Source organism: Monodelphis domestica, chromosome 3 (assembly GCF_027887165.1).
Source record: "Monodelphis domestica isolate mMonDom1 chromosome 3, mMonDom1.pri, whole genome shotgun sequence".
NCBI lineage: Eukaryota > Metazoa > Chordata > Mammalia > Didelphimorphia > Didelphidae > Monodelphis > Monodelphis domestica.
Window position 1 is genome coordinate 48533342 of NC_077229.1, and position 26969 is coordinate 48560310.

Sequence of the window (26969 nt, forward strand, 5' to 3'; positions counted from 1 at the left end):
TCTTTTTGATTAGACTAGCAAGTAGGAATTGGCAAGAGGAAGTATGAACACGCCACTGGCATGGAGTATGGTGAGAGCCTCCGTGGATGACTGGGAGGAAACCTTCCTCGACCCCTCTTAACCCCAGTGCCTTCCCTCTGTTAATTATTTCCTATCTATTCGATATTATAGCTTGTTGGGGATTTATTTGTCAGCACGTTGTTGCACCCCTTCGATCGTAAGCTCCCCGAGGACAGGGACTGTCTTTTGCCTCTTTTTATCCCCAGGGTTTAGCATAGTGCCTGGCTCATAGGAGGTGCAAGAGAAATGTTTATGGAATGAATGAATCATTCTTCAAAATTCTGAACTTATTTGCAGCTGATCTGGTAGAGAACTAGTTAGGTGGTGATAACAGATAGGACCCTACAGGTAAAGTCAGGAAGATTGGATTGAAAATTTTTTAAATTTATTTTTTATTTTTAGAAAACTTGATTTCAAGACTTGCTGGTATGACCCCAGAGTCAGAGGACCTGAGTTCAAATCCAACCCCAGATCCTGACTAGTTGTGTGATCGTAGGCAAGTTGCTTAATCCTGTTTGCCTTAGTTTCCCCATCTGTACAATAAGACCGAGAAGGAAATGGCAACCACTCTAGTATCCGCCAAGAAATCCCCAGAGTTGGATTAATAGACTAAACAACAATAACAGGGTACTTACTAGCTGTGTGACCTGAAGCTAACTTCAGGTACCTTATTTGTAAAATGGGTATAATAATAGCACCCATCTCCCCAAATTGCTGTGAGATCTTAAGTGAAATAATACCATATGTGGAAAGTGCTTTGAAAACATTATAGTTGGGTCAGCTAGATGGCTCCGTAGAGAGAGAACCAGGCCTGGAGCAGGAGATGATGGGTTCAAATCTGGTCTCAGATACTTCCTATCTGTGTAACCCTGGGCAGATCACTTAACCCCAGTTACCTAGCCCTTGCCACTCTTCTGTCGTAGAATTAGTACTAACATAGAAAGTAAGGATTTTAAAAAAGGAATTAAAAGGGGGGCAGGTAGGCGGCTCAGTGGATAGTCAGGGCTGGAGACAGGAGGTCCTGGCTTCAAATTTGACCTCAGATTTCTTTGCTCTATGACCCTGGGTAAGTCACTTCAACCCCATTGCCTAGCCCTTACTTCTCTTTCTGCCTTCAAACCAATATACAGTATTGATTCTAAGATTTTTTTTTAGTAAAAATATCAATAGTTGCTTTATTTGTATTAGGCCCAAACTAAAAAAATATCTAACAAAGAATGACAATAAGTCATGGTATATTCATGTAATTAAATAATCCTTTATAATACACATTTATATAAAATAAAGCATAAAAGTATGGCAAAATGTGAAGGGTTATTTCATGAAGAGATGTAAGAACTAGGTATACCTTGCCTTTAATGCAATATAAAAATAGTAATTAAAATTTGTTAATTGTTAATCCTGGATCTTTGTAGAATTCTATGATTCTAGGTGAGATTTATTGCTTATTTTGAATATTTATTTTATTTATTTATTTATTTATTTATTTATTTATTAAACCCTTACCTTCCGTCTTGGAGTCAATACTGTGTATTGGGGCTCCAAGGCAGAAGAGTGGTAAGGGCTAGGCAATGGGGGTCAAGTGACTTGCCCAGGGTCACACAGCTGGGAAGTGGCTGAGGCCAGATTTGAACCTAGGACCTCCCGTCTCTAGGACTGGCTCTTAATCCACTGAGCTACCCAGCTTCCCCCCCTTATTTTGTATATTTAAATATCTTTCCTGGTTAAAATTATTAAAAAAAAGTTTTCTTAAGAATGAGAATATGGGAGACAGCTGGTTGGCTCAGTGGATTGAGAGCCAGGCCTAGAGATGGGAGTTCTTGTGTTCAAATTTGGCCTCAGACACTTCTCAGCTGTATGACTCTGGGCAAGTCACTTAACCTCCCTTGCCTACCCCTTGCCATTCTTCTACCTTGGAACAATATACAGCATTGATTCTAAGACAGAAGATAAGAGTTTAAAAGAAAAAAGAATGGGAATATGAACTATTACTATCACCCTAATGGACCCTGAGACTTTCTCAACCTCTCGTAGTAAGTCAAAATAGTCACATCAAAGTCAATTTTAAAAAAGCAAACTCAAAGGGGGTCCTTCTTATTTTGTGATGGAAGAGTTAAAAAAAAAGGAAATGCAATGGAAGAAGAGGGCAGAAGGGATGTCTGTTTTTCTAGGCTTCCCTAGCCCCACCTCCATAGAATAGCAGGTTCCTAGAGGGGCTAGGTTGGTTTTGTTCTCTTTCTGAACAGAAAATGTGAAGAGGAAGGAAACCAGGGCTGCTAAAGGGACTGTGTTCAATGGTCTGAAAACAAGCCCAGCAGGTTTTTTGGGCTGGGATAATAGAATGGTTGCCTTGGCTGAAAATTTCTCTCTGTGATACTTATTTCAAAGAAGGCAAGCCAGGGTAGAGGATAGGGGAAAGAGCCACATGATGACTAACAGAAGACAAGCTGCTTGGGTTGCCCCAAATCTGTCTATCTGTAACCCAGGATGTGAAAAGTGAGTAATTTACAAGTGAATTTTATCAGAATCAATCAGGCATTAAAGAAACCAACAAACAAACCCTTTCCTTCATTTTGGAATCAATACTAAGTATTGGTTCCAAGGCAGAAGCGTGATAAGGGCTAGGCAATGGGGTTAAGTGACTTGTCCAGGGTCTCATAGCTAGGAAGTATCTGAGGCCAGATTTGAACCCCAGACATCTCATCTTTGAGCCTGATTGTCTATCCACTAAGCCACCTAGCTTATTGGTGCCCCAATCAGGAATTTATTAAACACCAACTGTGTGCTAGGCTCTGTGGTAGACAAGACAAGAGTGAAATATTTCCTGACTTTAAGGAGCTTACCTACTGATGGGGAGTGGGAGAGCACCTGCGTATGTATATATAAGGATATACAAAACAGATGATGAAGTAACTTCAAGAAGAAAGGCACTAGCTGCTGGGGACATTAGGAAGGTCTCATGCAAAATGTGGTTCTAGGGCTGCATCTGGGAGGAAACCAGAGATTCTAAGAGGTGGAACTGAGCAGGAAAGGACAGTCAATGCAAAGGCATCATGGTGGGACATAGAATACTATGTGGGAGCAACAGGGAGAAGGTAAGGCAAGCTCAACCATAGTGTATGGAATTGAATAATGTGTAAAAAGGTCACAAAAATAAGATAGGGCTAGGTTGTGATGAGATCTAGGTTCCAAACCTGTTTGCCTCAATTTCCTCATCTGTAAAATGAACTGGAGAAGGAAATGGCCAACCACTCCAGGATTTTTGCCAGAAAGCCCAAATGGGGGTCATAAAGTGTCATACACTTCCTACCTGTGTGACCATGGGCAAGTCACTTAATCCTGTTTGTCTCAGTTTCCTCATATGTAAAATGAGCTAGAGAAGGAAATGGCAAAATGACTTTTTTCTTGCAGTCCCAAATTGGTTTCTATACTAGTTGTATGAATTCATAGTTCCACCAGTAAGCAGTTTACCGCTTTGCCCATCTTTCCAAAGTTCTTCCAACATTATCTCTTTCTTGGAAGTTATTTCAAAGTGATCCATGGGACCTTTCCCATCTCTTCCCCTTCATCTCGAAGGCCTCTGGGCTTGTATCAAACAGGTTCAATTCTAAAAGGGTCAGTAAGATTGTTTTTCCTTTTGGGGAGAACCAGTGATATCATGGGGTGATCTCTTGACTTGTGCACACATTGGCTTTAAGTGAAGCAGCTGCACAAAATCATCAGCCTCCCTCTTCCAGTCATCAATGCCCAATGTCAGAACAAAAGTCAAGATGACAAAAGTCAGTAAGATACTGACATAAAAAAATACATTATGGGGCAGCTGGGTGACTCTGTGGATAGAGTACCAGGCCTGGAGTTGGGAGGGCTTGGGTTCAAATCTGGTCTCAGACACTTCCTACCTGTGTGACCCTGGGCAAATCACTTGACCCCCCTCGTTCATCCATTATCACTCCTCTGCCTTGGACATGATACTTTTGTCAATTTTAGGACAGAAAGTAAGGGTTCAAAAAATACTTTAGATCAAAAGGTCTTATGGGCACATGAATTCAATGAAAGACTCAAATAGCCCATTGTACATAGACTTCTCTGAAAATGTATGTTTCTTGGGCAAGTCACTTTACCTCTGTTGGGCCTCAGTTTCCTCATCTGCAAAATGAGGAGTTTGGACTTATGGCCGCTAAGTCTATGATTATTTGACACTTTTCCTGAAAGAACTCTTCCCTTCTCATGTTGGAACTTTGCTGTCTAAGCAACTTGGTTCTGTTATAGAAGGATGGTGAAGCTCAGATATCCTGCACGCTCAGAGTATGACTTAAGTCCTCCAGCATGTGGATCCTCCTGGCGGAAGTCCTCTTCTGGTCTAGGAAGTTAGATGGGGAGGAGGAAATCCAGCTCTGGCCAGTCTCTGACTCCACTTCAGGAGTTCTCCAGCTCAGGCTTGTCCACCACATAACTCCAAGGCTGGAGAGGTTCCATCCTCAGGACATTCTTTGATTTGGACAGATAGGTAGAAAAGGCATTTATCGAGTGCTTGTTTTATGCCTCGCTAAGTGCTGGGGAATCAAATTCCCACCTTCAGGGAACTTACTCTTTTAAAAATTATTTTGAGGAGCTCATATTCAAATGGAGGAGCACAGTAGTTTCCAGGGAGTACTGGAAAGCAGGAAAGGAAAGAAGGAGCCCCTGGGGGAGACCGTCTGAGGGGTGGAATCCGACTTTCCAGTCAGGTGGACGTAGGCATGCCAAGAAGTTGGAGGAATGATGTGAAAGCCTGTGGCCTGGCAAGAAATGCCAACAGCCCATTTCTGGGGGGAAGAGGGGAACCACCAGTGGAGTGTTTTCTGTTTTCAGAAAAGGAAATGGAAAGAAAGAAGGATGTGCTCAGAACCCTAGCCTCAGTTTCCCTTTGGTGAGCATAGGTCCTATTTTCCATCATTTTTTGCAGCTGGGGTGAGAGGAGAGAAAACCTTTTCCCCACCCCCAAGTTCAAGGAAGAGAAAGGGTGAAAGAGGGAGGAGGGCAGCTGTTTCACAACTCCCTCTTAGAGGGCACAGGAGCAGGTTCCATGCTGCTGGGCCTCAATCAGCCTGTCCTCAGGAGTCAGTCCCAGGCACTAGGGGCCAATCAGTGAAAGTCCTTGTCTTCTCAGCAAGTGACTACACCATATTTCTAGCTCCACGGGAGATCTGCCCTTTTGCACCATCATGCGTATGGAGGGGGAGCAGATGTGTTTGTTAAATTCATCAGCGGTACCCCTGGCCATCTCTGCTCCACTTAAAACTGTACAGCTGTGAGCAGATTCTCTCAAGGCTGAAAGCTAGATAAATAAAATGGGCCCTCTTTGAAAGGCCTCGAATGCTAGAATAAATGGACACAAATTCCAGAGAAAGACAAACTTTCAGGAGAAGTCAGCGCAACCTACATAGCAAATTATAGTCTATATTTTGAGCTAGTAGGCCACTATCATCCTGCCCAAACTGAAAAAAAAAAGCCTCCTGACAGATGGCTCTTCCAAAAATGCCCCCAAGATGGTCTTTAGGGCATCCGACTTCATATCTCATTTCTGCTACTTATTCTATGTGACCTTGGATAAGTCACCTAACTATGATTTCCTCCTCTTTAAAATGACGGGTCTGGACTCAATTGCCTCTGAGGTCCCCTCTAGCTTTCTAGATTCACCTAATCCTTTTACCTGTCTGCCTAATTCCTTCCTTACTGTACAGAGAGGGAAAGGGTGCAGAAGGAGACAGAGACAGATGGACAGACAGAGCCAGAGAGGCAGAGATGGAAAGACAGACAGAGCACTGTACAGAGAGGGAAAGGGTGCTGGGTTTGAATAGATGTGGAGGAGATACAGGGACAGAGAGAGATAGAGAGCCAGAGACAGTGTGAGAGAGGCAGAAGGGATGGGGTGTAGGTGGCAACAGCATATATTTGACAGCTGAATAATGGTCCCAAGGCACAGGGATCTGAATGGGCTATAGAATAGGCGGTGGGAGAGAGGGAGAGAATAAGAGGAAAGAGACTAGAGAATGAGGTGAGACCTAGAAGAGACAAGAATTTAGTGGGAGAGAAAGTACGAAGATCTTTTCGTATATATTTTTAATTCTTATTTATTTCTTTTTGAATACTTAAAACATTTCAAATTCCCAGTTTTCTCCCTCCCTCCAACCACTCCCCCATCCACTGAAAAGGCAAACAATATGATATCAACTGTACATATGAAATCACACAAAATGCCCTCTTAGGGCAAATAAAACAAGTATGTTTGGGAGGATGATCTGGGCTGGTATTCCCTCTCTTCTCATTCCCCTCTGCCCCTTCCCTGCAGAAAACAAACTCAATGCTAGCTAAAGTCACCTTTTCCCCCCTTCCCCCTCTGGATTCCAAGGGACAGAGACAGAGAAGAGAAAAAATTTCCCCCAGTCCCACCCCTCCACCAGTGAGGAGATAGACCAGGACTCTTTTTGGACTTCTAGAAGAGGACCCTGGGACTTGGCCTTTTTTTTAAACCCTCACCTTCAGTCTTAGACTCAGTACTGTGTATTGGTTCCAAAGCAGAAGAGGGGTAAGGGCTTGGCAATGGGGGTTAAGTGACTTGCCCAGGGTCACACAGCTGGGAAGTGTCTGAGGCCAGATTTGAACACAGGACCTCCCATCTCTAGGTCTGGCTTTCTATCCACTGAGCCACCGAGTTGCCCCCACGTGGGTTCAAATTCTTGCCTGATATTATCTGCGTGATCTAGTCTGTGTGGTCTAGTGCCAGACACCTAAGCTCTAGTTCCCAGCTTTCATCTGTAAAGTGGAGATAATAACGCCCAGAGTCCGGTCCAATCCAACAAGCATTTCTCGAGCACAACCCGCAGATTCTTGGATCACTAAGACAAAAATAAAAAAACCCCACCCATGCTCCAATTTTAGAGCAATCCGTGCTCTGAAGTCGCATTGTACTTGTGGGTCAAGTAAGTCAAGATTGTTTGGGGGAGGTAGAGAGTTCTGACAAGTACAAGAAAGGGGAAAAGAGCAAGGAGATTTCCCGCTTGCAATCACTGTGTAAAGATTAAAATTAATATATAATAGCTAAATATTATATTTTATAAAGTTTTATTAATAAATAACTAAAACAAAAGAACTGCCTGACTTCAGCCAGGTTGAAGGTCCAAGAGGGGAAGAGGGAGGAGTCACAGCTACTGAAATACAATCATGCAAAATGTGGGGACACAGGAAAAGGGAATTTTGGGAAATACTAAGGGAATTCTGGGGGATGAAGTTCAAAGGCTCAAAATCTCCATTTATACAATTGAAATCTTTTTGTTCCTTAAGGGCAGCTGGGAAGCTCAGTGGATAGAGAGCCAGGCCTGGCCTCAGACACTTCCTAGCTGTGTGACCCTGAGAAAGTCACTTAACCCTATTTGCCTTTGCCCTTCTAATATGCCACTAAGAAAGAAAGAGTGGAAAAATTTTTGAATTAAACAGACTATCTAATTCCTTTTCTACAGGGCAGACCTTCAAAGGATTTTGGAATATCCACAACAATAACAACTGGATTTAGAGTCAGAGGACCTGGGTTCAAATTCTGCTTCTAATGTGTTTACTACAATGTATAACCTTGGGCAAGATACCCCCCTGGACAATTAGATAACAGAAGGAACTGGGGAAAAAAAATCTAAATAATAAAAATTGACCTGTGTTAGAGTGGGAAAGAGCCCTGCATTTGACTTCAGAAGGCTTGTCTCTATAAGACAGCGGCCAAGTCAATTCCCCTCTCTGCCTCAGTTTCCCCAACTGTAAAATGAGCTGGTTAGACTAGAATGCCTTGGAGGCCCTCTACAGCTCTGTATGTCTCTGATCCTATGGAAGTCTTTGTTTTCTTTCCACTTCAAATTCAAATGGATTTCCAAGCTCTTGGCTGCAGAAGCCTGGGACCCACCTGTGCTGGCTTAGAGTAGCTGGAGGGCTGCATTTATCTAGCTCTGTTTCCATCCTCCTCTTTGCAAGCCAGGCTCTCCGCCATACACACACCTGGTACCCCTGAGCAGAATGTGGATGTCTGAACCCTAAAAAGCTTCCCATCTCCTCCTGGCTTTGGCCAAGGACAAAATAAACAGCCCATCTAGAATCCTAGCGAATGCTTTACATTTTACCCCCTTTATTCTACATTAAGTCCTTGTTTTACAGCTTAAAAGCGTTTCTTTAATCCTATCTGGAGCAAGGCATTCTTGAAAGAAAAATCCTCTCCTTTTGGCCTTTTACTCTCATTAAAGAGGCAAAATGCAGGCAAAGAAAATGAGAAAGACTTTACCAAAAATATGTCAAGGGAGCTTTTCATGGTGGGCCAACTCCAGAGGAGATAAAGAAAAATTCTGGAAGATTTATATTAGCAAAGGAGCTTGGGCCTTTGCGGTCCAGTTCCAAGGATGGGACGCTTTGCACATGGAAGGTTTTGTACCCAAGAATTCCCACACAGGTCCATGTAACATACGGAGGGAGGCTCTTACCCCGTCCCCCCAATTCTAATTGGGCCAGGAACAATGGATCACTGAATCAAAACACTTTCAATAGGATCCTGAAGTTTGATGTGAACCCCATCATCATCATCATCATCATCATCATCATCATCATCATCATCATCACCATCATCATCATCATCATCATTATTATTAAAGCCTTTACTTTCTGTCTTAGACATAATACTAAGTATTGGTTTCAAGGCAGAAGAGAGGTAAAAGTTAGACCATGGGGGTTAAGTGACTTGCCCAGGGTCACACAGCTAGGATGTGCCTGAGGCCATCTCTAGATGGGGTTCTTTACCCACTGGACTACCTAGAAGACCCACCATTTTTGGTAACTATGGTTTTCAAGTAAATTGGTCTCCTTCTCTTGACTTGGCTACTATCCTAATTCAGCTAGGTGGCACAGTGAATAGGGGGTTAGCCCTGGAGTTGGGAGAATCTGAGTTCAAATCTGGCCTCAGATACTTATTAGCTCTATGACCTTGGCAAGTCACTTCACCCTATTTGCCTCAGTTTCCTTCTCTATACAATAAGTTGGAGAAGGAAATAGCAAACCCCTTCAGGATCTCTGCAGAGAAAATCCCAAATGGAGTTACCAAGAGTTTGGCACTAATGAAATGACTGAACAACAACAATAACACCAAATTCAGACCCTTAGCACAGTGCTTGGTACCTTGTGAGTATATGATAAACACTTTTAGTGTATTCATTCACTCACTTATTAATGAATGATCACCTCTTGCCTGGACTCTCATCATAGCCTTCAAACTAGTTTCCCTGCTTCCAGTTCCTCCTTTCGTCCCCATAGCTACCAAACTAATCTTCCTAAAGAATGGACCTGATGATGCAATTCTCCAGCTCAAGTATTTTCAGTGGCTCCCTATTGCCTCTATGCCAACTATAAACTTCTTAATGTGTCTTGCCTCAGCCTAACTTTTCAGACCTACTCTATACGACTCCCTGTAATGCTCCCTGTGTTTCAGCTAAATTGGCTTCCTAGCTGTTCTCAAAATTTCCCATCCCATCTCCTCCTGATTTCTGTTCATTGTACAGGACAGTCAGTCTTCAATCAGCATGCTTTCCCACAGGCTGTTCCTCGTGGCTGTGCAGGGCTGCCTTGGCATTGCCAAGGAGGAGAGGAACAGCCGGTGGTTTCTGCCTCAGACAACTCCTGCCTCCACCTCCAGCATCCAGGTTTCCTTGGCAACACCAGTTGGAATATAGATTCCTCTTTCCCTCTGTCTCTTCCTTTAGGATTCAGGTCAGGGACCATCTTCCATGGAGAGTCCTGCTCATACCTTTGTTATTAATATTGTCTTCCTTCTCAATGTCCCTTATATTTACTTTAATTAGTCAATCAATAAACTTTTATTGATTATCTATTATGTGCCAGTCACTGGGCTGGGCATTAGGGCTGCAAAAATAGTTCCTGCCCTCAGAAGCTTATATTCTACCCAAGAATGACCCATTATGTCCATAAATGGAATGGATTCCAAACAAGGTCACTCGCAACAAACCCATAAATAATCATTCCAATAACTGGTCCCAAGGCAGAAAGTGGGAAGGGCTAAGCAATGAGGGTTTAAGTGACTTGTCCATGGTTATATTGGAACCCAGGACCTCCTGTTTCTAGGCTTGGTTCTCTATGATCGAATCAATAGATTAAATAATTGAAACCCAGAACTGGCTGGTCCCTTGAGAAGTCATTTGCTCCATCCTTCTACATCTGGGCAGAACTTCTCTAAATCATCCTTCTACATCGGGGAGGATGGAGGCGATCATTAACTTGCCCCAACTTTCTTCACTGCCAAAAATCTTTTACTTTCTTCCTTTCTTCGAGAAAGATGATAGGATGATTGGAACCTTCAGCCACATTTTTTTCTGTATTCACCATTCAAACCCAAACTTTTCTCTCTTGACACCAATTGAGGCCTGTGGTTTAAATCTTTCCATTTGTGTCCCGTTGGCCTGTGGCCAACCACGTGGACAGACGAGATCTTGGCATTTTGGGGGCCCGTCGCAGGGATCTTTTTTTAGTTGGTCTCTTAGGTGTGGATTTCCTGGCTATTTTTAAGTCAAATTGGATTGAGTTTCATTGCAGGAAATAGTTTGCCTGTTTCTCTATCTTTTTTTCCCCCCTTCCCTCCTCCTTTCCTGCTTTGTGGTGGCAATTCAGGTCTTTCTCTGTTTGGGAGAGAATAGCTGTTAAACTGAAACAATATAGTATTTGGGTCCAGAGAGGTAAAATGAGGATGGTTGAAAGTGAGCTGAAAATCTGCTCTTTCTAAATAAACCTGGGTGCCTCCAAATGGAAAAACCCAGCCCTCAAAAACTGGAAGTGCCTGTTAGCTTGTCTCTGGCTGAAAAGTGTTCTATATGAGTTATTAGAGAAGCTTCTCTCTCTCTCTCTCTCTCTCTCTCTCTCTCTCTCTCTCTCTCTCTTCTCTCTCTCTCTCTCTTCTTTCTCTCTCTTCTCTCTCTGCCTGTCTCTCCTCTCTGTCTCTTCTCTCTCTTTCCTCTCTCTTTCTCTATTTCTCCTCTCTCTCTCTCTCTTCTCTCTTTGCCTCTCTCTCCTCTCTGTCTCTGTCTCTTCTCTCTCTTTCCTCTCTCTTTCTCTATTTCTCCTCTCTCTCCTCTCTCTCTCTCTCTCTCTCTCTCTCTCTCTCTCTCTCTCTCTCTCTCTCTGTCTCTCTGTCTCTCTGTCTCTCTGTCTCTCTCTCCCCCCCCTCTGCCTCTCTCTGCCTCTGTCACTCTGTCTCTGTCTCTGTCTCTCCCTCCCTCCCTCCCTCCCTCCCTCTCTCTCTTTCCCTCTCTCTCTCTTTCTCTCCCTCCCTCTCTCTCTCTCTCCCTCCCCTCTCTCTGCCTCTCTCTGCCTCTGTCACTCTGTCTCTGTCTCTGTCTCTCTCTCCCTCTCTCTCTCTTTCTCTGTCTCTTTCTCTCCCTCCCTCCCTCCCTTTCTCTCTCTCTCTCTCTTTCTTTCTCTCTCTCTCTCTCTCTCTCTCTCTCTCTCTCTCTCTCTCTGTCGCTCCTCTCTCTGTCTCTCTCTCTCTTTCTCTCTCTCCTTTCTCTCTCCCCCCTCTCTTTATCTCTTCTCTCTGTCTCTCTCTGTGTCTCTTTCTGTTTCTCTATCTCTCCTCTCTCTGTCTTTCCTCTCTGCCTCTCTCTTTCTCTATCTCTTCTCTGTCAGTCTGTCTCTCTCTCTCTCTGTCTCTCTGTCTCTCCTCTCTCTCTTTGTCTCTCTTTCTCACTGTGTCTCTCTGTCTCTCTGTCTCTCTCTCTTTCTCTCTCTCCCTCTCTCTCCCCCCCTCTCTCTTCTCTCTCTCCTACTTGCTTTTTCTCTGTCTCTCCTCTCTCTCTTTCTGTCTGTCTATCTCTTCTTTCTCTGTTTCTGTCTCTCTCTGTCTCTCTCTTTCTTTCTCTTCCTCTCCCTCTCTCCCCCTCCTCCCTCTAGCTTTGTCTCTGTCTCTCTGCTTTTTTCTTCAATAGGTTAAAGTAAAAACATTAAAAAAAAAACCAATCTTCTCCTACAAGGGATAGTTTAGGATGGCTGTGCCTGCTCTATTATAGATAACCTATATTCAGCTAGGTGGACCTGGAGCCAAGAAGACCTGAGTTCAGATTTTGCCTCAGATATATCACTAGCTATGTGACCCTGTGCAAGTCCCTTAATGCTGTTTGCCTCAGTTTCCTCAACTGTCAAATGAGTTGGAGAAGGAAATGGCGAGTTGCTGCAGGATCTTTACCAAGGGAACCCCAGAGAGGGTTCCAGAATGCCAGATACAACTGATGAACAAAAAATTCTATAATTCCATGAGCCGGTTCAATGTTGAGAGCATCTCACAAATTCGTTATTTCACTCACCTTCCCCGTTCCTCCCCAACTGCCTGGAATATGACTTGTTTTGCCTCTGGGGTATGTTGGAATCAGCTCATCCAGGCTTTCCAGCCAGATGGTTGGATTTTCAGTGGAATCACAAATGCTTACAAATCAGGGCTTGCTTTCTGATTTTGTTGCTTGCCCTGACTTAAGAAAGTGATGGAGAGAATGTCAATGCAGACTCAACTTCCACGTGGGTTGTTAGTACACATCCATCGATCAAGACAAATCTGCCCCCAACCTGGGTGTCTCCTGGGAGCATCTGGATCTCTCCAGGTTGGGGCAAAGGGACCACTAGCTCCCTTGAAAGCACCGAGGCTAAGGGGGGGGATCAGGATCATGAATCATGGAACCATGGAAAAATATTCTAAATAAAAAAAAGAAGACAAAGAAAGCACAGAGACCTACAAATATGGCGCTTTAAGACTGGCCTTGATTTCACCTCACAGGAGGAATACCAAAAGGAAATGGCTGGACAGCTCTTTATCTCTATCATAAGTACTATCTATCCACACAGTCCTCTTGACTCCTAAATGCCAGCCTATGGGTGAAACTCCCCAAGAAGAGACAGACCAGTGCTTGAGGCCTCCATGGCACAGGAAAGTGGATGATGGGCCACCTTTGGAGCGAGGAGGACCTAGGTTCAAATTTCACCCAAGATACCTATTGGCTATGCAATCCTGGGCAAGTTACTTCTGGGCCTCAGGTTCCTCCTCTGTAAAATGGGATAGTTGAACTCAATGGTTTCTAAAGACCCTTCTAGGTCAAAATCTATAATCCCTTCTCTTTAGGGACCTTCAGTCTTCTAGGCTGGAGGCCACGTAGAAAGTTAATTTTGCCTGGAAAGCCCATTCTTTTTCCTTTAGGATCACAACGGGATGGTGGAGGACAAAGACAAGCTCTCCTCGTGGCTCCCTTCACATGCTTATTCTCTTTCTTTCTAGAAGCTTGGGTTCAGGAATTCAAGTGGAACCCTTTTTTCTCTTTAGAAGTCCAGGGAAGGAAAGGAAAGAAAGGGAAGAGAAGGGGATCAAGTTTGCTTCTTCACAAATATGATCTCATTCGATACAACAATTATGCCAATTTTATGGTTGAGACAGGCAGAAGTGAAATGACCTTCTTAGGGGTACACAGCTAGTATGATCCTGGGTAATTAGGTGGTACAATGGATAGAGTGCCAGACCTGGAGTCAGGAGGACCTGAGTTCAAATCTGACCTCAGATACTTTCTAGCTGTGTGACCCTGGGCAAGTCATTTAACTCTGCTTCATTTTTCTCATCTTTAAAATGAGCTGGATAAAGAAATGGTAAGCCACTCTATTATCTTTGCCAAGAAAAAACCCTAAAGTGGGGTCACAAAGAATTGGACTCAATTAAACAACAATACAGCTAATAAATGTCTGAGGCTGGATTTGAACTTGGGTCTTCTTGACTCTAGGCTAGTGCTCTATCTACTGTGTTACTGGTCACTAAGAACTACTCATTGTTGTTCAGGAAATCTCTTGCCCTTTCCTCGGGAGCCTTGATCCAAGAATTCTCATTCATCCAGCACTGCCCCATCTCTTCGGTTGAGAGGTTCCACCATAGCCTGGGCCTGGCTACCACCTTTGGGACCAAGAGGCCCCAGCACTGTGATTGCTCCTTCCTGACAATTAATCATTTGACTCTGAGCAAGTCATTTGGTTTCTCTGATCCTCAGTATCCCTCCTAATATTTCCCTCAAGATCCTTCACCATCTTGATTGACTGCCTTTTCCCCACCAATGTCCTTTTCGAACACTCCGCCCGATTCCTCCATTTGCAAGTGCTGGATTTGGAGTCAACACGTAGGGTTGGGTATCCTCAGTCCAGTTGAATGACTTCTAGTTGATGGCCTGTCTCCAGCTTCCACCCTCTCCCATCTGTCTTTCCCACATCTGCTAAATTGATATCCCTAAAGCACAGGACTAATCATGGAGAACTCTCCACTCCTCAAGAAGCTTCAGTGGCTCCCTATTGCCTCTAGAATAGAATATAAACTCCTTTGCTGCCATCTCTGGGACTGACAGACTAACCCTAACCCTAACCCTGGGGTTCAGTATGGATGGACAGACTTTATTTTCCCTCTTTAGAACCTAAGACTGTGATCTGGAATTAGTCCCTCTTAATTGTCTCAGCTCTGGCTTTTGGCCGATACATTCCTTTTTATAGGCTCAGATTTACAAGGGCCCTTCTAGGGCATTTCTAGAGCACCTACTGTGTGTCAGGTACTGTGCCAAGAGCTTTGCAAATATTTTCTCGGTTGATAATGATCCAGTCCAACCTTCCTAGGGAGCAACAACTCAGTCATCACAGTGTGTTGTTTCTCTCTCTCTTTTTAAATCCCTACTTTCTATCCTAGTAGCAGCTCTAAGACAGAAGGGTAAGGGCTAGGTAAATGGGAGTCTAAGTGACCTGCCTAGGGTCACACAGCTAGGAAGTATCTGAGGTCGGATTTGAACCCAGGTCCTCCTAATACAAAGTCTGCAGCTCTGTCTGCTTGCTGTGTCATCTAGCTGCCCCCAATGTGTTGTTTAACAGTGATATTCCATCCACAGTTTTCCAAAGTAGAAGAAAGATGTCCTATTTTAGTCTTTTCTAGTTTTCTAGTACCAATACACAGTCTTGATTCTAAGACAGAAGGTGAGGATTTAAAAAACAAAAAACAAACAAATGAAAACCTTCTTTCTTAGTATTACTTAATACTAATATTGGCTCCAAGGCAGAAGAGCAGTAAGGGCTACGCAATGGGGGTCGAGTGACTTGCCCAGGGTCACCCAGTTGGGAAGTGTCTGAGGCCAGATTTGAACCCAGGACCTCCCATCTCTAGGTCTGACTCTCAATCCACTGAGCCACCTAGCTTCCCTCCATAGTTTTTTCTTAAATCCTTACCTCAGCCCTATGATGCCATTATTCCTTTTTACAGATGAAGACCCTGAGGCTCACTGAGGGTAGACTCTTCTCAAAGAAGTGTGTGTGAGAGAGAGACAGACAGACAGAGAGAGACAGAGAGACAGAGGCAGAGAGAGGCAGAGAGAGAGAGAGAGGGAGGGAGAGAGGGAGGGAGAGAAAGAGAGAGAGAAGGAGGGAGGGAGGGAAGGAGGGAGAGAAAGAGAGACAGAGACAGAGTGACAGAGGCAGAGAGGGGAGAAGAGAGAGAGAGGGGGGGAGGGAGAGAGAGAAAGAGAGACAGACAGAGACAGAGTGACAGAGGCAGAGAGGGGGGAAGAGAGAGAGGGGGGGAGGGAGAGAGAGAAAGAGAGACAGAGACAGAGACAGAGTGACAGAGGCAGAGAGAGGCAGAGAGAGAGAGGGGAGAGAGACAGAGGCAGAGAGAAACAGAGAGACAGAGGCAGAGACAGGCAGAGAGAGGCAGAGAGAGAGAGGGGAGAGAGACAGAGGTAGAGAGAAACAGAGAGACAGAGGCAGAGACAGGCAGAGAGAGAGACAGGCAGAGAGAGAGAGAGAGAGAGAGAGAGAGAGAGAGAGAGAGAGAGAGAGAGAGAGAGAGAGAGATGAGAAACAGATGAGAAACAGAGACATAGGGAAAAACAAGAGACAAAGGCAGAGAGGAAGAAATAGAGTCAGAGAAAGAGACAGAGACAGTGAGCTAGGGAGAAACAGAGAGATAGAGAGACAGAGACAAAAATATATGGAAAAACAAAGAGGCAGAGACTGAGACGGAGAGAGATAGGGAGAATCAGAGAGGCAGAGACAGGAAGGCAGAGAAAGAGAAGCAAATGAACAACAATGCACATAGAACTAAATGCAAGATACATATAGAGCAAACGAGATAATTTGGAGTAGAATGTATGTATTTCGGAGGATCCATCTTTCTAGTGATGACAGATTTGGAGTCAAGGAATCTGGGCATACATCAGTCAATCTATCAATGAAATGGGCATTTATCAAGTACCTTCTAGATGGCGAGCACTGTGTTAAACACAGGAGATAGAAAAACAGAAAGTGGAGAATAGTGCCTGGGAGTGGGAAGCACTCAGAGGTGGGAGGTGCAGGGTCTTGTTCCGGGACTCGCAAAGAGGCTAGTGTCCCTGGATTGAAGAATATGTGTGCCTGTGGGGTGGGAGTGGGGGGATGGAGAAAGGTGTAAGGAGATCGCAAAGGTGGGAAGGAAGGGGTCAGATTATAAAGGGCTTTGAAAGCCAACAGAGGATTTTATAGTTGACAGTGGAGGTAATAGGGAGCCACTGAAGTTTATTAAGTAGTGGGTGAGATGTGATCGGTCAGATCTAGGCTTTAGGCATTTTCTTGACTTCTCTTATTGCCATCATCTGATGGCATTTATCAGATGGAAGGCTTTTAATGATTTGCCACCATCAGTAGTTTAGAAATGAGTGAACTCAGGGAATTGTGGGTTATTGGTCTCCACCAGAGTCCTCCTCCAATAATTCACCGTGGTGGGCTGGTAACCCTGAATAACCAAATACAAGAATATGAGCCCTCTCCTTGGTCCTATCCAGCTCTGAAGATAGACAGCAGGTCTAGGAGCAGATTCCATCTCTGCGGTTGGAGGACCATCCTAATAAGCTAGCGAAGCTTTTAGAAGTGGCAGGGGGATGGATTCTATAGATGTGGCAATTCTCAGACACTAGCCATGAGACCCTAGGCAAGTCACTTAACACGACCCTCAGTTTCCTCATCTGTCAAATGAGCTACAGAAGGAAATGTTGAACCACTGTAGGATCTTTGCCAAGAAAACCCCAAATGGGGCCATAAAGAATTGGGCACAACTGAAAAATGACTGAACAACAAAAGACCTGGATAGGTTTGTGGGCATCAGAGAAGGAATCAATCTTTCCAAGCCTCCATTTTCTCATCTGTAAACTGGGGATAAAAATGCCCCCACTGTCAGCTTCACAGAGTGGTGATGAAGAAAGGGCTTTGCAGATGTTCAGGCAATATAGGAACATATCTTTATGACCAAGTTGTAGAGGGGGTGTTTGCTTTGTGCTTTAGTGGAAGAGGGCAGACCCACACCACTGAAATGACAGCCTTATCTCACTGAGGCAGAGAGAAAGCTAGACTCATCTGACCAACAGGCCACATCTATTGCTAGGAACTGAGAGTCTTGAACGCCTTAAGGAATACATATAAAGTCTCTGCAAGGGGTGGACATGGAAACTATTTATTCTCAACCCATTCTGGTTAACTCATCTGGATCCAACTATATGAAGGGCATTTTGAAGGGCTTTAATTCCCTTTCCATCCTCATTTTCAAGACTCTTCCTGCCAGGTGAGGTAAGAAAAAGTCAATGGATTAAAGGAGGTAGAGAGTGAAACTTGTTAGAGTGGACAAGGGCATGCTGGTAAATATTTAATCTCTCTCTCTCTCTCCAGTAATAAATAACCCTGACACTTCTTTTCCAACCGTGATTTAAAATGTTTTTAAATTAATTAATTAATTAATTAAGAATATTTCCCCATGGCTATATGATTCATATTCTTTCCCTTCCCTCTTCCCTCCCTGAGCTGATGCACAATTCCACTGGCTTATGCATGTATCATTGTTCAAAACCTATTTCCATATTATTTATATTTGCAATAGAGGGATCATTTAAAGTCAACATCCCCAATCATATACCCACATGGTTTTAAAATTAAAATTGTTTTTAGTTAATTAATAAAAATAAAATTAGACTTTATTTTAACATTCATTTAAAAATCTTTTGAGTTCCCAATTCTCTCCCTCCAGTGATTGAGAAGGTAACTGATAATCTATATCAATTATACATTCTTGACACACTTTTAATTTTTTTTAGTTCTATTTCTTAAATTTTTCTTGCTAGATTACAATTTGCCATACTTTGAAGATCAATCTGCATTATTAACATTTTTCTCCATCACTTTCTCAAGTCCAGACAATCAACAAAACAATAACTTAAGCCCCACTGGTAGAATTTGTTAATTTCAAAGGCCAAGATGAACATTTAACAACCAGATCTTTCCTGCTGATTTAGAGTCCCTAAGAATTCAGCTTGCGTTCAGCCTCTGACACTTGTTATCTCTATGACTCTGGGACAATCATTTACTCTCTGAGAGTTTTTTCTTTCCTCTCTATAATAACTGCAGTGGTATCCTCAAAGAAGGATTGTTCATATAAAGTTCTTTACCTGGAAAGATCTGCAAGAACTCATGCAGAGGGCAATAAGCAGAACTGGGAGATTTTTGTTCACAGCAACAGCAATTTTGGCCAATGATTATCTGTGAAAACTTGGCTACTCTCAGCAGTGCAATGATCTGGGACAATCCTGAAAGGCTTATGATGGGGAATGCTCTCCCCCTCCAGAGAGAGAACTGATGGAGTCCTCTTTCACATCAGTGTATTCATGGTTTTATTACAGGCTTTTGGATTTGTATGAGTGTGCTCTTATAACAATGCCTAATGTGGAAATCTGCTTTTCATGACAATAAAAAAAAAGAAAGAAAAAAAATAAAATGCGTTACCAACTTTTAAGTGCTAACCTAATGTTATAGGCTCATAGGAGCTCATAGCGCTAGGGCTAGAAGGGATCTGAGTCCATCTACTCCAGTTTCCTCCTGCTACAGATGAGGAAATGAGTTCCAGAGAAGTTAGGTGACATTTATAAGGTCTCACAGATAATTGATGGCCAAGTAGGGATCGACCTGAAGTTTTTTTACTTCAAATTCATCTTTCTTTCTTTCTTTCTTTCTTTCTTTCTTTCTTTCTTTCTTTCTTTCTTTCTTTCTTTCTTTCTTTCTTTCTTTCTTTCTTTCTTTCTTTCTTTCTTTCTTTCTTTCTTTCTTTCTTTCTTTTAAATGATTCAATTTACTTAAAAACTTTTTTTAATTGAAAATTTTTATTTAATTAATTTAGAATGTTTTTTCCATGGTTACATGATTCATGTTCTTTCCCTCCCCTCCCCTCAGAGCTCATGCGCAATTCCACTGGGTTTTATGCATGTCATTGATCATGACCTATTTCCATATTATTGATGTTTGCACTAGGGTTATCATTTAGGGTCTACATCTCCTATCATGATCCCATCACAAGCAATTTTTTTTTCTGTGTTTCTGATACCACAGTTCTTTCTCAGGTTGTGGATAGCATCTTTTTCATCAGTCCCTCAGAATTGTCCTGGGTCATTGCATTGCTGCTAGTAGAGAAGTCCATTACATTTGATTGTGCCACAATGTATCAGTCTCTGTATACAATGTTCTCCTGGTTCTGCTCCTCTCACTGCATCAATTCCTGGAGGTCTTTCCAGTTCACATGGAATCCCTCCAGTTTATTATTCCTTTGAGCACAATAGTATTCCGTCACCAACAGATGCCATAATTTGTTCAGCCATTCCCAATTGAAGGGCATCCCCTCATTTTCCAATTTTTTGCCACCATAAAAAAATGCAGCTAAAATATTTTTGTACAGATGTTTTTCCTTATTATCTCTTTGGGGTACAAGCCCAGCAGTGGTACAAATCCATCTCTTTCATAAGATCTTAAGCTGGGAGAAATCTTAGAGGGCTTTTTTGTTTGACCGCTTCCTTTTTGACAGAGATGGAAACTGAGGTGCAAGCCTCTTTCCCAGTGTACCACATATCATCAGTTGTTATTAAGATTTCCTCCTACCTTCTGAAACTGCTGAGAATTCTCCTTAGATTTTCCTCTTTTCCCTCAACATTTTTTTTTTCTTGCTGAGACATCCTCAACTGATGATCCTTGCATAAGAGTTCCTTTCCTCCAATGGCTTTGGGGGAAGCCTCACCAGGCACTCTTCCCCAATAGGCTGGGTCCAGGAGGGAGACTCATTTTATCAAGGTCCTCTGCTCCCCTCCCCACTCCTTTCCCTTATATGACATTGTGTTAGGGGTAAACAGCTCCAGGTAAGGCGTGATTGATGCCTCCAGAAAGACTTCCTGAGTTCCCACAATGAGTCTTTTGTGGAAGCTCCCACAGCCCTTCGGGCAAGAGGGAGCTGTCCATTCCCCCAGCACACTCCAAGGATCACCTGGTTAGCTCTTAAAGCACCAGGGATCCCAGACTGTCAATATCTGACTGTTCCCCTTGGACCTTTGCCCACTGCTAATCTCCCACATTGTCCCTCCAGGGATAGATAGAGCCTGGGAGGGACTCCACCTTCCAGCAACTTCAGTGGGGAGCTTTCCGGGTCTGTTACAGGATCAGCCAATTATAGATAGCAAAGAATCGATGCTTGATGACTGATTGATGGACAGTGATCCAGCTGTGCTCTGAGCTCCCACTGCCTCCGACCTGCAGTTTCCTTCTTCCACAGAGTTTGAAAGGTGGCCTTAGAGCTTGCATGGAAATCCTTACCTGGCCCTGCCTGGGGAGCAGCAGGGTGGGGAGAGGAGAAAAGTCAGTGGGGAGGAGGAGGAAGGGGAGGAAAGAGGGAGCAAGGGAAGGGGAAGGCTATTGCTTTAATGGTTTCAAAATCCAAACAACTTATTTTACCCTCACAACAATCTTAAGAAGCAGATGTTATTATCACCCCCATTTTATAGATGAAGAAACCGAGGCAGGTAGCCCTTAAAGGACATCCCAATCAGCTAGCAAGGATCTGACGCTGAATTTGAATTCAAGGCTTCCTGATTTCATGGTCAGTACTTTCTATTCCCTGAACCATCTTCTTACTGTTGTTCAGTTATTTCAGTTGTATCTGACTCTTTGTGGCCCCCTTTTAGGGTTTTTTGGCAAAGATATTAGAGTGGTTTGCCATATCCTTCTTCAGCTTATTTGACAGATGAGGAAACTGAGGCAAACAGGGTGAAGTGAGTCGCCCAGGTTGGCTATTTCCTTCTCCAACTCATGTGACAGATGAGGAAACTGAGATAAACAGGGTAAAGTGACTTGCCCAGGGTCACAAAACTAGTTTGCCATTTCCTTCTCTAGCTCATTTATCATATGGAGAAACTGAGGCAAACAGGGTGAAATGCCTCACCCACGGTCATGCAGCTCATAAGTGTCTAAGACCAGATTTGAACTCAGCAAGAGGAGTCTTCTTGACTCCAGACCAGAGATTCTTTGCACTCTATTGCTGCCGAACTGCCCCTAGGTAGTAGAGTTAATAAAGGTTTATTGGACGGAATTTTTGTCCAACACGACTTCCAAGCTCTTACCAGTGGATCACCTCTTTTCGACAAAAACATTTTAAAGAGTATTTTAGTCTGGTACACCAGAATTTGATCTATAGCAATTCAGCAAATGATGCCTATGTAAGATGTCTGGGGTTATTTGATACTTGGGGAAATGAGAAATTCTTTGTAGGGTCCAGGAGAGTTTTTCATCTGTTTTCCCCCAGTCCTTCTCTTGCCCAGGCTGAACCTTTCACGGCACTAATGTGTTTTGTGGTGGCATCTAATTGCTTAACTGGGCCTTTGCCACTTTTCTCATCCTCCCCATGACTCGAAGAGGCTGGCTGGCATGATGCCCCCTAAGATTAGCCAATGGGACACCAAACTGAGGCCTTTTTATTCAGAAGTTTCATTAAATCTCTATGGGATGGAACATTTGGAAAAAGCCACAGCAAGGAATGCAAGTGATCTCCTCAGCAGCAAATTCCAGGAATGCCATCTGTGACAAGTTTGGGAGTTTTTGCACTGGGCAGTAGTATGGGTAAACGGCTTCTGCCCCCTTTTCTTATAAGAACTTTGGGAACTTGATTTTCCCCCTTTCTTGTCCTTGTGATCCCAATCATTGTTTATGAGACTGCATTTGGGAATTCATGAATTCACGATGATGGTCTGAGAGGTTAATTCTAAAAATTCTTTAAAGGCACCTTAAGTAGTAAAAAATAGCCTAATTGCATTATAAATATATTTTTCCTCTGTGAAATAATTTCCTCTAAAAGCAAATCAATCAAGTCAATGAACACTTATTAAGCACCTACTATATTCTAGGCATTCTGCTAAGTGTATATGATGAAAGGCAAAATATGGTCACTGTTCACAGTCTCATGAGGGAAACTATACAAACAAGCTACAGACAGGATAAAATGGAGATAATCAAAAGCAGAAGGGCTAGAATTTGAAGGAGGATTATTATAAGGGCAGTTAGTTGGTACAATGGATAGAGCACCAGATTTACAGTCAGAGAGACCTGAGTGAAAATCAAGCTTATGATACGTGCTAGTAGTTTGATCCTGGGCAAGTCACTTCACCTCTGTTTGCCTTCGTTTCCTAATCTATAAAGTGGGGATGATAATAGCTCCTACCTCCCAGGTTTTTTGTGAGGTTCAAAAGAAATAATATTTGTCAAAATGCCTGGCACTAGTGCTATAGAAATGTTAACTATTATTATTAGTAGTAATTTGCTTCTGAAGTAATTTGAAATCATTATGATCACACAGAGATTTTCTGTGTTTGCACAATGATTTACATCAAACTCTACTTCTAAATGCATGTTCTTGTGGTTTATCAACCTGTCATCAAATTATTTTCAAACTGTCATAAGGGTTTTAAATTTAAGCATAAACCAATTCCTAATGGATGATCAGATACGTGCTCATTGTTTCATTTCTGTTTAGTACACTGCACCAGAATGGCTCTCTCAGTCCCTCTGCTTCTCTATAATTGTATTTTATTAGCTGTGAAATTATGGAATCAAGTTGGTACAACATTTTTCATTTTTGCAACACAAATGTAAGGCTCTTCATCATGATCACTGGGCATGTGCATTAGAAGCCATCTTGAGAACATTACAGATCATCACAAATGTTCTGCAACCTTCTATTGCTTCTCGTTGCAATATTAAGGTTATTTTCTGATTTAAATTTATCCCACTTAATTTACTGTTCTTTTGCCCAATCAATTTATTCAAAAGAAACTATCAATAAGCACATGAAAAAGTGTTCTAAATCTCTTATAATCAGAGAAATGCAAATCAAAACAACTCTGAGGTACCATTTCACACCTAGCAGATTGGCTAACATGACAGCAAAGGAAAGTAATGAATGCTGGAGGGGATGTGACAAAGTTGGGACATTAATGCATTACTGGTGGAGTTGTGAATTGGTCTAACCATTCTGGATGGTAATTTGGAACTATGCCCAAAGGGCTTTAAAAGACTGCATGTCTTTTGATCTAGCCATAGCACTGCTGGGTTTATACCCCAAAGAGATAATAAGGAAAAAGACTTGTACAAAAATATTCATAGCCACACTCTTTATGGTGGCCAAAAATTGGAAAATGAGGGGATGCCCTTCATTTGGGGAATGGCTGAACAAATTGTGGTGTCTAATGGTGATGGAATACTATTGTGCTCAAAGGAATGATGAACTGGAGGGACTCCACATGAACTGGAACGACCTCCAGGAATTGATGCAGAGTGAAAGGAGCAGAACCAGGAGAACATTGTACACAGAGATGGATACACTGTGGCACAGTCAAATGTAATGGACTTCTCTACTAGTAGCAATGCAATGATCCAGGACAGTTCTGAGGGATTTATGAGAAAGAACTGTGGGAGCAGAAACACAGAAGAAAAAGAACTGCTTAATCATGTAGTTTTATGGGGATTTGATTGGGGATGTAGACTCTAAACAATCATCCTAGTGCAAATATTAATAATATGGAAATAGGTCTTGATCAATGATACTTGTAAAACCCAGTGAACTGCTTGTTGGCTACAGCGGGGGTGGGTGAGAGGAGGGGAGGGAAAGAACATGAATCATGTAACCATGGAAAATTATTCTAAATTAATTAATTAATTAAATAAAAAATTTCAATGTAAAAAAGATTTTCCAAAAGCAATATTGGTCAGCCATTTAATAGAATTTCTGAGTTTAGCCAGTGTGATGAAGAAAGAAGAGAATAAAGGCACATGTGGAGAGAATGTTTCTTTAGAAAAGCTATTTTAAATATAAGCATTGCTAAAAAATAAAGCAAATGTAATTGAACTTAAAGTAAATTTATCATTGATGTAGTGTTTGTCATTAGCCAATAGAAAATGAAATGCCATCACTAATCACTAATGGTTAGGTGGCTAAAAATAGAAATCAATTTCTACCTCTAAACAAGAGTGCTTGTAAAATTCTCCTACTATTCATTTTCCCTCTCAGATTTGGGTGAGCAAGTATTTTTACTTTATTCTTGTTTTAAGTAGAAATTAAGAAAGAAATTTGATGTGGAACCATATGTTAAGACTGCATTTGTCTGGTTCTGATCCAAATATTATAAACCTTTGTTTAACTAAAAAGCCCAATTCTGCAATTGATTGTACATGATTATTATATTATGGTCAACATCTTCCAAGTTCTAATTTATTTCATTAAAATGCTATTTATATTCAACAAAATTTATAAAATAAATTTAATATGAAGCCTTACGGATAATCATAAGCATATGAAGTCTTACTGGACATTTTTAATCCTTAGAGAATATCCCACATAAAAGGTTTGGAATTTGTTTAGAATTAATTTCATAAATCTATATTTAGAATTCTCATAATTTTAGATAGAATAAAATTTTATAGTTTTTAATTATGTAAAGCAAATGTTCATTTGGAACTTTGGGGGATGAAAATATTGTAGTTATCGTAAGCACTTAATGAATAAATCTAAAAGAATTGTATAAATAGGATGTTAAATTATGTTGGAGTTTTGTAACAATTTTGTTGTAGTTGTTAAAAGGAGTTTGTGAAAGAAGAAAAAGCATTGGGAACTGCTGACTTATACTGATGAGATCACGGGTTCAATGGAGTTTTAGAACATCGGAATTTTGCCTCACCTTCATAAATAGAGGAAAATATGCCATTAAGTTATAAATCAAGCCGCAGCAATACCTTTGAAATGGAGGTGTTATGGGCCAAGACAATTCCTTTTCTCTGTATTTTCCATCATGAAGCCAGTTTCAGAATTGGGCACCACGACAGTCTCTTGGAGATCCAGATCACAACGGACCATCAAGATAGGACTCCATAGCCATGAGAATTATTATGCCAGTCACTTGGACCTAACAGAAAACCCCTCAACAATCCCATAGCAACAGCCAGGACAATTGTGAGTGCAGAAGTTATGGAACAATAGACCTCAGCAGTCTGGGCAACCTTGCTCCAGATGGATTGATCTGGGGCCAAGCTGTGGTCCTTTTGGGCAAGGAGGATCTAGTGCCAGTTCCAAGACTATGGCAGGGAGGCCTTGAGATACCAGGGAACTTCTTTGCTCCTTTCTTTTAACTTCTGGGAGCATCAGAATATGTTTTGAACCCTTTGGCTCTGAGTGATCCATTGAACTCGAATTAGAACCACATTGGGGCAGTAGGGGTGGAAGGCAGACTTGTATTCGAGTTCCCAGTCTCCATGGGAAGAAATCAATAAATGCTTGTTGAATGTATGAATGAAGCTTGACCGAATGGTGAGACACTGAATGCAATCATAATGTGGAGTTGCTCTGGGAGATCCTGGCCTTCCCCACCTTAGAGGACATCAAGCAGAAGTTGAATGTCTACCCATTGAGTGGCTTATAGATATAGAGGGGGTTCTTGCTCAGATATGGGCGGTTTTTGATGGTTTCCAATGTTTCTTCCGACTTTGAAGGGGGCTGTGTATGTGTATTTCAGATAGGAGGATGGAAATGGCATATGGCAGAGATGGCACCCACACTGCATCCTCATGCCCCTTGTGAGCCATCCCCTTGCCCCAAACTGGGGAGGGAGGAAGTTCTCCCATTGGGCTGCTAGGCAGAGGAGCAGGTGATGTGAGAAGTATCCAGGTGCAGTGGAGAGGGGGAACAGAGCCACCCACTCCGGTACACGTCCCAGAGGTTCACCAACATGGGCATGGGGATTAGGTTTGTGATTTCATTAGCATAGGTTAAGCAAAATCTCTCTACTAACAAAAATCAATGGCAACTTCCAACCTCATGTGTGCATGTGTGTTTGCATGTATATATGCACGTGTGGATATACGATGCATTTGGAAATAGGGAAACTCCTGCCACTGGACCCCATGAAAGGGAAAATGTAGAACTGGAATGGCAACCAAGAGAAGGTGATTTTTTTTTTTTGCCTCAGTTTATATAGCCCATTCAGAGTGCAAAGATTTACATACATGTTCTCACTTAATCCTCACAACACCTCTGAAAGTCTTAGAGAGTTGCTTGGGAACACTAATAGGTTAAATGACTCATCTGGGGTTGTACATGCAGTAGGTGTGAGACAAGAGACTTGAACTCAGATCTTCCTAGTTCCAAAGTCATTTTTCCATCTGTGATGCCATCTTGTTAGCAATTTTCAGTCTATTATTAAAAAGACCAAATCATCCACGGGGTCAGGTCTTGCCATTCAACCTGGACAAGTCAAAGGAAGGTCCCATTCTGAGCTGAGATGTCTGAAGCACAACTCAAGGTACCTCTTTCCTTCTGTTGTGCACGGTAGGAAGGTGGGAACTCGTGTTGCTCTTTGGGTACCAGAAGAAGATTTATCAGCTCAGATTGAAATGCTGAGACCAGAACATTAACCCTTAGGAGACTGAGTCCATGCCGCCATTTTCTCATGGTCTTCCATCACAGC

General features: G+C 42.5%; 1 protein-coding gene across 1 annotated transcript in view; it reads right to left on the bottom strand.

The window, feature by feature from the left end:
• Positions 1–25397, bottom strand: part of CCDC92 (coiled-coil domain containing 92) — a 140256-nt gene extending 114859 nt beyond the window's left edge. Inside the window, exon 1 of the mRNA XM_007489934.3 lies at positions 25243–25397. The gene's annotated coding sequence lies outside the window, so the exon portion shown is untranslated. The remainder of the gene's footprint in view (positions 1–25242) is intronic.
• Positions 25398–26969: the final 1572 nt, after the last annotated feature.